The sequence below is a fragment of the Lampetra fluviatilis genome, unplaced genomic scaffold (assembly GCF_964198595.1).
Source record: "Lampetra fluviatilis unplaced genomic scaffold, kcLamFluv1.1 SCAFFOLD_444, whole genome shotgun sequence".
Lineage (NCBI taxonomy): Eukaryota > Metazoa > Chordata > Hyperoartia > Petromyzontiformes > Petromyzontidae > Lampetra > Lampetra fluviatilis.
The window spans coordinates 15,001-25,000 of NW_027621111.1; the positions used below are offsets into that span (position 1 = coordinate 15,001).

The 10,000-nt window shown below is 57.2% G+C and overlaps 2 long non-coding RNA genes across 2 annotated transcripts in view; both read left to right on the forward strand.

The window, feature by feature from the left end:
* Positions 1 to 10,000, forward strand: part of LOC144954777 (uncharacterized) — a 26,070-nt gene that overhangs the window by 14,994 nt on the left and 1,076 nt on the right. The window contains exon 3 of the long non-coding RNA XR_013641357.1: positions 6,058 to 6,109. This is a non-coding gene — a long non-coding RNA (uncharacterized LOC144954777). The remainder of the gene's footprint in view (positions 1 to 6,057; positions 6,110 to 10,000) is intronic.
* On the forward strand, positions 4,474 to 4,978 carry LOC144954782 (uncharacterized). The gene is made up of 3 exons (XR_013641361.1): positions 4,474 to 4,520; positions 4,730 to 4,781; positions 4,937 to 4,978. It is a non-coding gene; the product is annotated as an uncharacterized LOC144954782 (long non-coding RNA).

Here is a 10,000-nt window from a genome sequence, read left to right on the forward strand (position 1 = left end):
TGGGTGAGTGTGTGAGTGAGTAGGTGAGTGGGTAGGTGAGTGGGTGGGTGAGTGAGTGAGTGAGTGGGTGAGTGAGTGGCTAGATGAGTGTGTGAGTGAGTGGGTAGGTGAGTGTGTAGGTGAGTGTGTGAGTGGGTAGGTGAGTGAGTAGGTGAGTGTGTAGGTGAGTGGGTGGGTGAGTGAGTGAGTGAGTGGGTGGGTGAGTGAGTGAGTGGGTGAGTGTGTGAGTGAGTAGGTGAGTGAGTAGGTGAGTGGGTAGGTGAGTAGGTGAGTGGGTAGGTGAGTGGGTAGGTGAGTAGGTTAGTGGGTAGGTGAGTGTGTAGGTGAGTGTGTAGGTGAGTGGGTAGGTGAGTGTGTAGGTGAGAGTGTGAGTGTGTAGGTGAGTGGGTAGGTGAGTGGGTAGGTGAGTGTGTAGGTGAGTGGGTAGGTGAGTGTGTAGGTGAGTGGGTAGGTGAGTGTGTAGGTGAGTGTGTAGGTGAGTGTGTAGGTGAGTAGGTGAGTGTGTAGGTGAGTGTGTAGGTGAGTGTGTAGGTGAGTGTGTAGGTGAGTGGGTAGGTGAGTGTGTAGGTGAGTGTGTGAGTGAGTAGGTGAGTGTGTAGGTGAGTGTGTAGGTGAGTGTGTAGGTGAGTGGGTGGGTGGGTGAGTGGGTGAGTGTGTAGGTGAGTGTGTGAGTGAGTGGGTAGGTGAGTGTGTGAGTGTGTGAGTGAGTAGGTGAGTGTGTAGGTGAGTGTGTAGGTGAGTGTGTGAGTGAGTAGGTGAGTGTGTAGGTGAGTGTGTAGGTGAGTGTGTAGGTGAGTGTGTAGGTGAGTGTGTGAGTGAGTGGGTAGGTGAGTGTGTAGGTGAGTGTGTAGGTGAGTGTGTAGGTGAGTGTGTGAGTGTGTAGGTGAGTGGGTAGGTGCGTGTGTGAGTGTGTGAGTGAGTAGGTGAGTGTGTAGGTGAGTGGGTAGGTGAGTGTGTGAGTGGGTAGGTGAGTGTGTAGGTGAGTGTGTAGGTGAGTGTGTAGGTGAGTGTGTAGGTGAGTGTGTGAGTGAGTAGGTGAGTGTGTAGGTGAGTGTGTAGGTGAGTGTGTAGGTGAGTGTGTAGGTGAGTGTGTAGGTGAGTGTGTGAGTGTGTAGGTGAGTGTGTAGGTGAGTGTGTAGGTGAGTGGGTAGGTGAGTGTGTGAGTGGGTAGGTGAGTGTGTAGGTGAGTGTGTAGGTGAGTGTGTAGGTGAGTGAGTAGGTGAGTGTGTAGGTGAGTGGGTAGGTGAGTGTGTGAGTGGGTAGGTGAGTGTGTAGGTGAGTGGGTGGGTGAGTGAGTGAGTGAGTGGGTGAGTGAGTGGCTAGATGAGTGTGTGAGTGAGTGGGTAGGTGAGTGTGTAGGTGAGTGTGTAGGTGAGTGTGTAGGTGAGTGGGTGAGTGAGTGGGTGAGTGAGTGAGTGGGTGAGTGTGTGAGTGAGTAGGTGAGTGGGTAGGTGAGTGGGTGGGTGAGTGAGTGAGTGAGTGGGTGAGTGAGTGGCTAGATGAGTGTGTGAGTGAGTGGGTAGGTGAGTGTGTAGGTGAGTGTGTGAGTGGGTAGGTGAGTGAGTAGGTGAGTGTGTAGGTGAGTGGGTGGGTGAGTGAGTGAGTGAGTGGGTGGGTGAGTGAGTGAGTGGGTGAGTGTGTGAGTGAGTAGGTGAGTGAGTAGGTGAGTGGGTAGGTGAGTAGGTGAGTGGGTAGGTGAGTGGGTAGGTGAGTAGGTTAGTGGGTAGGTGAGTGTGTAGGTGAGAGTGTGAGTGTGTAGGTGAGTGGGTAGGTGAGTGGGTAGGTGAGTGTGTAGGTGAGTGGGTAGGTGAGTGTGTAGGTGAGTGGGTAGGTGAGTGTGTAGGTGAGTGTGTAGGTGAGTGTGTTGGTGAGTGTGTAGGTGAGTAGGTGAGTGTGTAGGTGAGTGTGTAGGTGAGTGTGTAGGTGAGTGTGTAGGTGAGTGGGTAGGTGAGTGTGTAGGTGAGTGTGTGAGTGTGTGAGTGAGTAGGTGAGGTGTGTGTAGGTGAGTAGGTGAGTGTGTAGGTGAGTGTGTAGGTGAGTGGGTAGGTGAGTGTGTGTAGGTGAGTGTGTAGGTGAGTGGGTAGGTGAGTGTGTAGGTGAGTGTGTAGGTGAGTGAGTAGGTGAGTGTGTAGGTGAGTGAGTAGGTGAGTGTGTAGGTGAGTGTGTAGGTGAGTGTGTAGGTGAGTGGGTGGGTGGGTGAGTGGGTGTGTGTGTAGGTGAGTGTGTGAGTGAGTGGGTAGGTGAGTGTGTGGTGTGTGTGTGAGTAGGTGAGTGTGTAGGTGAGTGTGTAGGTGAGTGTGTGAGTGAGTAGGTGAGGTGTGTGGTGGTGTGTAGGTGGTGTGTGGGTGAGTGTGTTGGTGTGTGTGTGGTGAGTGGGTAGGTGGTGTGTGAGTGTGTAGGTGAGTGTGTTGGTGAGTGTGTGAGTGGTAGGTGTGTGTGTAGGTGGTGTGTGGGTGAGTGTGTAGGTGGTGTGTAGGTGAGTGTGTAGGTGAGTGTGTGGTGAGTGTGTGAGTGTGTAGGTGAGTGGGTGGTGGTGGGTGTGGTGTGTGAGTGAGTAGGTGGTGTGTGGTGGTGGGTAGGTGAGTGTGTGGTGGGGGTGAGTGTGTAGGTGAGTGTGTGGTGGTGTGTAGGTGAGTGTGTAGGTGAGTGTGTGAGTGGTAGGTGAGTGTGTAGGTGAGGGTGTAGGTGGGTGTGTAGGTGAGTGTGTGGTGTGTGTGTAGGTGAGTGTGTGTGGTGGTAGGTGGTGTGTAGGTGGGTGTGTAGGTGAGTGGGTAGGTGTGTGTGTGAGTGGGTAGGTGAGTGTGTAGGTGGTGTGTGGGTGGTGTGTAGGTGAGTGAGTAGGTGTGTGTGTAGGTGGTGGGTGGTGAGTGTGTGAGGGGTGGTGGTGGTAGGTGTGTGTGTTGGTGGTGAGTGGTGGTGTGTTGGTGGTGTGTGGGTGAGTGTGTGAGTGTGTAGGTGGGTGGGTTGGTGAGTGTGTGGTGGTGTGTGTGTGGTGGTAGGTGAGTGTGTGGGTGTGTGGGTGGTGAGTGTGTAGGTGGTGTGTAGGTGAGTGTGTAGGTGAGTGGGTAGGTGGTGTGTGGTGAGTGGGTGGTGGTGTGTAGGGTGAGTGTGTAGGTGAGTGTGTAGGTGGTGGGTGGGTGGTGTGTAGGTGAGTGGGTGGTGGTGTGTGGTGTGTGTGTAGGTGAGTGTGTAGGTGAGTGGGTAGGTGAGTGTGTGGTGGTTGGTGGTGTGTGGTGGTGTGGTGAGTGGGTAGGTGTGTGTGTTGGTGAGTGTGTAGGTGAGGTGTGAGTGTGTAGGTGTGTGGGTAGGTGAGTGTGTGGTGAGTGGGTAGGTGGTGTGTGGTGGAGGTGAGTGTGTAGGTGAGTGGGTAGGTGGTGGTGGTGAGTGTGTGGTGAGTGGGTTGGTGAGTGGGTGGTGGTGGGTAGGTGAGTGGGTAGGTGAGTGTGTAGGTGAGTGGGTGGTGAGTGTGGTGAGTGTGTAGGTGAGTGTGTAGGTGAGTGTGTAGGTGAGTGGGTAGGTGAGTGTGTAGGTGAGTGGGTAGGTGAGTGTGTAGGTGAGTGTGTGGTGAGTGGTGAGTGTGTAGGTGAGGTGGGTAGGTGAGTGTGTGGTGGTGGGTGGGAGTGTGTAGGTGAGTGTGTAGGTGAGTGTGTAGGTGAGTGGGTAGGTGAGTGTGTTGGGTGTGTGGTGTGTGAGTGTGTAGGGTGGTGGTAGGTGAGTGTGTAGGTGAGTGGGTGGGTGGGTGTGTGGGTGTGTGTGTAGGTGAGTGTGTGGGTGAGTGGGTAGGTGAGTGTGTGGTGTGTGGTGGTAGGTGGTGTGTAGGGTGAGTGTAGGTGAGTGTGTGGTGAGTGTGTGAGTGTGTAGGTGGTGTGTAGGTGAGTGGGTAGGTGGTGGGTAGGTGAGTGTGTAGGTGGTGTGTGAGTGTGTGTGTGGTAGGTGAGTGTGTAGGTGAGTGGGTGGTGGTGTTAGGTGAGTGGGTGGGTGGGTGTGGTGAGTGTGTAGGTGAGTGTGTGGTGAGTGTGTGGTGTGTGTGTGAGTGTGTAGGTGAGTGTGTTGGTGAGTGGGTGGTGTAGGTGAGTGTGTAGGTGAGTGTGTAGGTGAGTGGGTAGGTGAGTGTGTGAGTGGGTAGGTGAGTGTGTAGGTGAGTGTGTAGGTGAGTGTGTAGGTGAGTGGGTAGGTGGTGTGTAGGTGAGTGGTGTGAGTGTGTAGGTGAGTGGGGTGGTGAGTGTGTAGGTGAGTGTGTAGGTGAGTGTGTAGGTGAGTGTGTAGGTGAGTGTGTGAGTGGTGGGTGAGTGTGTAGGTGAGTGTGTAGGTGAGTGTGTAGGTGAGTGTTGTGAGTGTGTGGTGAGGTGTAGTGAGTGAGTAGGTGAGTGTGTAGGGTGAGTGTGTAGGTGAGTGTGTAGGTGAGTGTTTAGGTGAGTGTGTAGGTGAGTGTGTAGGTGAGTGTGTGAGTGAGTAGGTGAGTGTGTAGGTGAGTGTGTAGGTGAGTGTGTAGGTGAGTGTGTGAGTGTGTAGGTGAGTGTGTGAGTGAGTAGGTGAGTGTGTAGGTGAGTGTGTGGTGAGTGTGTAGGTGAGTGTGGTGAGTGTGTAGGTGGAGTGTGTAGGTGAGTGTGTAGGTGAGTGTGTGAGTGAGTGGTGAGTGTGTAGGTGAGTGGGTAGGTGAGTGTGTAGGGTGAGTGAGTAGGTGAGTGTGTAGGTGAGTGGGTAGGTGAGTGTGTAGGTGAGTGTGTAGGTGAGTGTGTAGGTGAGTGTGTGAGTGTGTAGGTGAGTGTGTAGGTGAGTGTGTAGGTGAGTGTGTAGGTGAGTGTGTAGGTGAGTGAGGGAGTGTGTGAGTGTGTAGGTGAGTGTGTAGGTGAGTGTGTAGGAGTGTGTGAGTGGGTAGGTGAGTGTGTAGGTGAGTGTGTAGGTGAGTGTGTAGGTGAGTGTTGTGAGTGAGTAGGTGAGTGTGTAGGTGAGTGTGTAGGTGAGTGTGTAGGTGAGGGTGTAGGTGAGTGTGTAGGTGAGTGTGTGTGTGAGTGTGTAGGTGAGTGTGTAGGTGAGTGTGTAGGTGAGTGTGGTGAGTGTGTAGGTGTGGTGTAGGTGAGTGTGTGATGAGGTGGGTAGGTGAGTGTGTGAGTGTGTAGGTGAGTGAGTAGGTGAGTGGGTGGGTGGGTGAGTGGGTGAGTGTGTAGGTGAGTGTGTGAATGAGTGGGTAGGTGAGTGGTGGTGAGTGTGTGAGGTGAGTAGGTGAGGTGTGTAGGTGAGTGTGTAGGGTGAGTGTGTAGGTGAGTGTGTAGGTGAGTGTGTGAGTGAGTAGGTGAGTGTGTAGGTGAGTGGGTAGGTGGTGTGTAGGTGAGTGTGTAGGTGAGTGTGTAGGTGAGTGTGGTAGGTGAGTGTGTAGGTGTGTGTGTGGTGTGTGAGTGAGTAGGTGAGTGTGTAGGTGAGTGGGTAGGTGAGTGTGTAGGTGAGTGTGTAGGTGAGTGTGTAGGTGTGTGTGTGAGTGGGTAGGTGAGTGTGTAGGTGAGTGTGTAGGTGAGTGTGTGAGTGAGTAGGTGAGTGTGTAGGTGAGTGTGTGGTGAGTGTGTGAGGTGGAGTGTGTGGTGAGTGTGTAGGTGAGTGGGTAGGTGAGTGTGTAGGTGGTGTGTAGGTGAGTGTGTAGGTGGTGTGTGAGTGGGTAGGTGAGTGTGTAGGTGAGTGTGTAGGTGAGTGTGTAGGTGAGTGTGTGAGTGGGTAGGTGAGTGTGTAGGTGAGTGTGTAGGTGAGTGTGTGAGTGTGTAGGTGAGTGTGTAGGTGAGTGTGTAGGTGAGTGTGTAGGTGAGTCTGTAGGTGAGTGTGTAGGTGAGTGGGTGAGTGTGTAGGTGAGTGTGTAGGTGAGTGTGTAGGTGAGTGTGTGAGTGTGTAGGTGAGTGTGTAGGTGAGTGTGTAGGTGAGTGTGTGAGTGTGTAGGTGAGTGTGTAGGTGAGTGTGTAGGTGAGTGTGTAGGTGAGTGTGTAGGTGAGTGTGTAGGTGAGTGTGTAGGTGAGTGGGTGTTCGTGCAGCAGTGATCACCACCCTCCTGCCCCCTCTCTCCCCCCCCCCCAGGTGCCCTGCCAAGTCCATCCCAGCTACACGTGGACACCACTCATGTTAAAGGGTGAGTGTGTGGGTGGGTGGGTGAGTGGGTGGGTGGGTGGGTGAGTGGGTGAGTGGGTGGGTGGAGTGAGTGGGTGGTTGGGTGGGCAGGTGTATGGGTGGCTGAGTGGGTGGGTGAGTGGGTAGGTGTATGGGTGGGTGGGTGAGTGGGGTGAGTGGGTGGGTGGGTGGGTGAATGGGTGAGTGGGTGAGTGTGTGGGTGGTGTGGGTGTGTGGGTGGGGTGGGTGAGTGGGTGAGTGGGTGGGTGGGTGGTGTGAGTGGGTGGGTGGGTGGGTAGGTGTGTGGGTGGGTGGGTGGGTGAGTTGGGTGTGGTGGGTAGGTGTGTGAGGTGTGGTGGGGTGAATGTGTGGGTGAGTGGGTGAGTGGGTGTGATGGGTGGGTGGGTGAGTGGGTGGGTGGGTGAGTGGGTGAGTGAGTGGGTGGGTGGGTGAGTGGGTGGGTGGGTGGGTGAGTGGGTGGGTGGGTGAGTGGGTGAGTGGGTGGGTGGGTGAGTGGGTGGGTGGGTGAGTGGGTGGGTGGGTGGGTGGGTGAGTGGGTGAGTGGGTGGGTGAGTGGGTGGGTGAGTGGGTGGGTGGGTGAGTGGGTGAGTGGGTGGGTGGGTGAGTGGGTGAGTGGGTGGGTGAGTGGGTGTGTAGGTGAGTGGGTAGGTGAGTGGGTGAGTGGGTGAGTGAGTGGGTGTGTAGGTGAGTGGGTAGGTGAGTGTGTGAGTCAGTAGGTGAGTGGGCAGGTGAGTGTGTAGGTGAGTGTGTGAGTGAGTAGGTGAGTGGGTAGGTGAGTGTGTGGGTGGGTGGGTGGGTGGGTGAGTGGGTGTGTGGGTGGGTGAGTGGGTGGGTGAGTGGGTGGGTGGGGTGGGTGGGTGGGTGAGTGAGTGGGTGGGTGGGTGAGTGAGTGGGTGGGTGAGTGAGTGGGTGGGTGAGTGAGTGAGTGTGTGGGTGTGTGGGTGGGTTAGTGGATGTGTGGGTGGGTGTGTGGGTGGGTGAGTGGGTGGGTGAGTGTGTGGGTGGGTGGGTGAGTGGGTGGGTGGGTGGGTGAGTGGGTGGGTGGGTGGGTGAGTGGGTGGGTGAGTGGGTGGGTGGGTGGGTGAGTGGGTGGGTGAGTGGGTGGGTGGGTGAGTGAGTGGGTGGGTGAGTGAGTGGGTGGGTGAGTGAGTGAGTGGGTGAGTGAGTGAGTGTGTGGGTGGGTGGGTGAGTGGATGTGTGGGTGGGTGTGTGGGTGGGTGAGTGGGTGGGTGAGTGGGTGGGTGAGTGGGTGGGTGGGTGAGTGTGTGGGTGGGTGGGTGGGTGGGTGGGTGGGTGAGTGGGTGGGTGGGTGGGTGAGTGGGTGGGTGGGTGGGTGAGTGGGTGGGTGGGTGGGTGGGTGAGTGGGTGGGTGGGTGGGTGAGTGGGTGGGTGGGTGGGTGAGTGGGTGTGTGAGTGGGTGAGTGTGTGGGTGTGTTAGTGGGTGGGTGGGTGAGTGGGTGGGTGAGTGGGTGCGTGGGTGGGTGAGTGGGTGGGTGAGTGGGTGGGTGAGTGGGTGGGTGAGTGGGTGGGTGAGTGGGTGGGTGAGTGGGTGGGTGGGTGAGTGGGTGGGTGAGTGGGTGGGTGGGTGGGTGGGTGGGTGAGTGGGTGGGTGGGTGGGTGAGTGGGTGGGTGGGTGGGTGGGTGGGTGAGTGGGTGGGTGGGTGGGTGAGTGGGTGGGTGGGTGGGTGAGTGGGTGTGTGAGTGGGTGAGTGTGTGGGTGTGTTAGTGGGTGGGTGGGTGAGTGGGTGGGTGAGTGGGTGCGTGGGTGGGTGAGTGGGTGTGTGGGTGGGTGAGTGGGTGGGTGAGTGGGTGGGTGAGTGGGTGGGTGAGTGGGTGGGTGAGTGGGTTAGTGGGTGGGTGAGTGGGTGCGTGAGTGGGTGGGTGGGTGGGTGGGTGGGTGAGTGGGTGGGTGAGTGAGTGGGTGGGTGGGTGAGTGGGTGGGTGGGTGAGTGAGTGAGTGGGTGGGTGGGTGAGTGAGTGGGTGGGTGAGTGAGTGGGTGTGGTGAGTGGGTGGGTGAGTGGGTGGGTGGGTGGGTGAGTGGGTGGGTGAGTGGGTGGGTGGGTGAGTGAGTGAGTTGGTGGGTGCATCTACCGGTCATCTCAGTCAGTCGTAACCTCCTCCTGCACCTAGCCTGGCACAGCAGCACAACCCACGGCACCTGCTGGGTCTGTCCCGTGACCTCCTCATGCACCTAGCCTGGCACAGCAGTCAACCCATGGCACCTGCTGGGTCTGTCACGTGACCTCCTGCACCTAGCCTGGCACAGCAGCACAACCCACGGCACCTGCAGGGTCTGTCACGTGACCTCCTGCACCTAGCCTGGCACAGCAGCACAACCCATGGCACCTGCTGGGTCTGTCACGTGACCTCATGCACCTAGCCTGGCACAGCAGTCTACCCATGGCACCTGCAGGGTCTGTCATGTGACCTCATGCACCTAGCCTGGCACAGCAGTCTACCCATGGCACCTGCAGGGTCTGTCACGTGACCTCATGCACCTAGCCTGGCACAGCAGTCTACCCATGGCACCTGCAGGGTCTGTCATGTGACCTCATGCACCTAGCCTGGCACAGCAGTCAACCCATAGCACCTGCTGGGTCTGTCATGTGACCTCATGCACCTAGCCTGGCACAGCAGCACAACCCATGGCACCTGCTGGGTCTGTCCCGTGACCTCCTCATGCACCTAGCCTGGCACAGCAGCACAACCCATGGCACCTGCTGGGTCTGTCCCGTGACCTCCTCATGCACCTAGCCTGGCACAGCAGCACAACCCACGGCACCTGCTGGGTCTGTCACGTGACCTCATGCACCTAGCCTGGCACAGCAGTCTACCCATGGCACCTGCTGGGTCTGTCTCTTGACCTCCTCATGCACCTAGCCTGGCACAGCAGCACAACCCATGGCACCTGCTGGGTCTGTCACGTGACCTCCTGCACCTAGCCTGGCACAGCAGTCAACCCATGGCACCTGCTGGGTCTGTCACGTGACCTCCTGCACCTAGCCTGGCACAGCAGTCAACCCATGGCACCTGCTGGGTCTGTCATGTGACCTCATGCACCTAGCCTGGCACAGCAGTCTACCCATGGCACCTGCAGGGTCTGTCATGTGACCTTATGCACCTAGCCTGGCACAGCAGTCAACCCATGGCACCTGCTGGGTCTGTCATGTGACCTCATGCACCTAGCCTGGCACAGCAGCACAACCCATGGCACCTGCTGGGTCTGTCACGTGACCTCATGTACCTAGCCTGGCACAGCAGTCAACCCATGGCATCTGCTGGGTCTGTCATGTGACCTCATGCACCTAGCCTGGCACAGCAGCACAACCCATGGCACCTGCTGGGTCTGTCACGTGACCTCATGTACCTAGCCTGGCACAGCAGTCTACCCATGGCACCTGCTGGGTCTGTCATGTGACCTCATGCACCTAGCCTGGCACAGCAGTCTACCCATGGCACCTGCCGGGTCTGTCCCGTGACCTCCTCATGCACCTAGCCTGGCACAGCAGCACAACCCATGGCACCTGCTGGGTCTGTCATGTGACCTCATGCACCTAGCCTGGCACAGCAGTCAACCCATGGCACCTGCTGGGTCTGTCATGTGACCTCATGCACCTAGCCTGGCACAGCAGCACAACCCATGGCACCTGCCGGGTCTGTCCCGTGACCTCCTCATGCACCTAGCCTGGCACAGCAGCACAACCCATGGCACCTGCCGGGTCTGTCATGTGACCTCCTGCCAGCGGGCGTTCGACACTTCACGTGGCCTCAAGGTGCACATGGCCTGGCACAAGCGTCGTGGTGACGTCACCGCCACTTAGTGACGAATGGCGGTTGTTGTTGTTGTTGTGTGTCTGTGTGTGACTGTGTGTGTCTGTGTGTGTTTGTCTG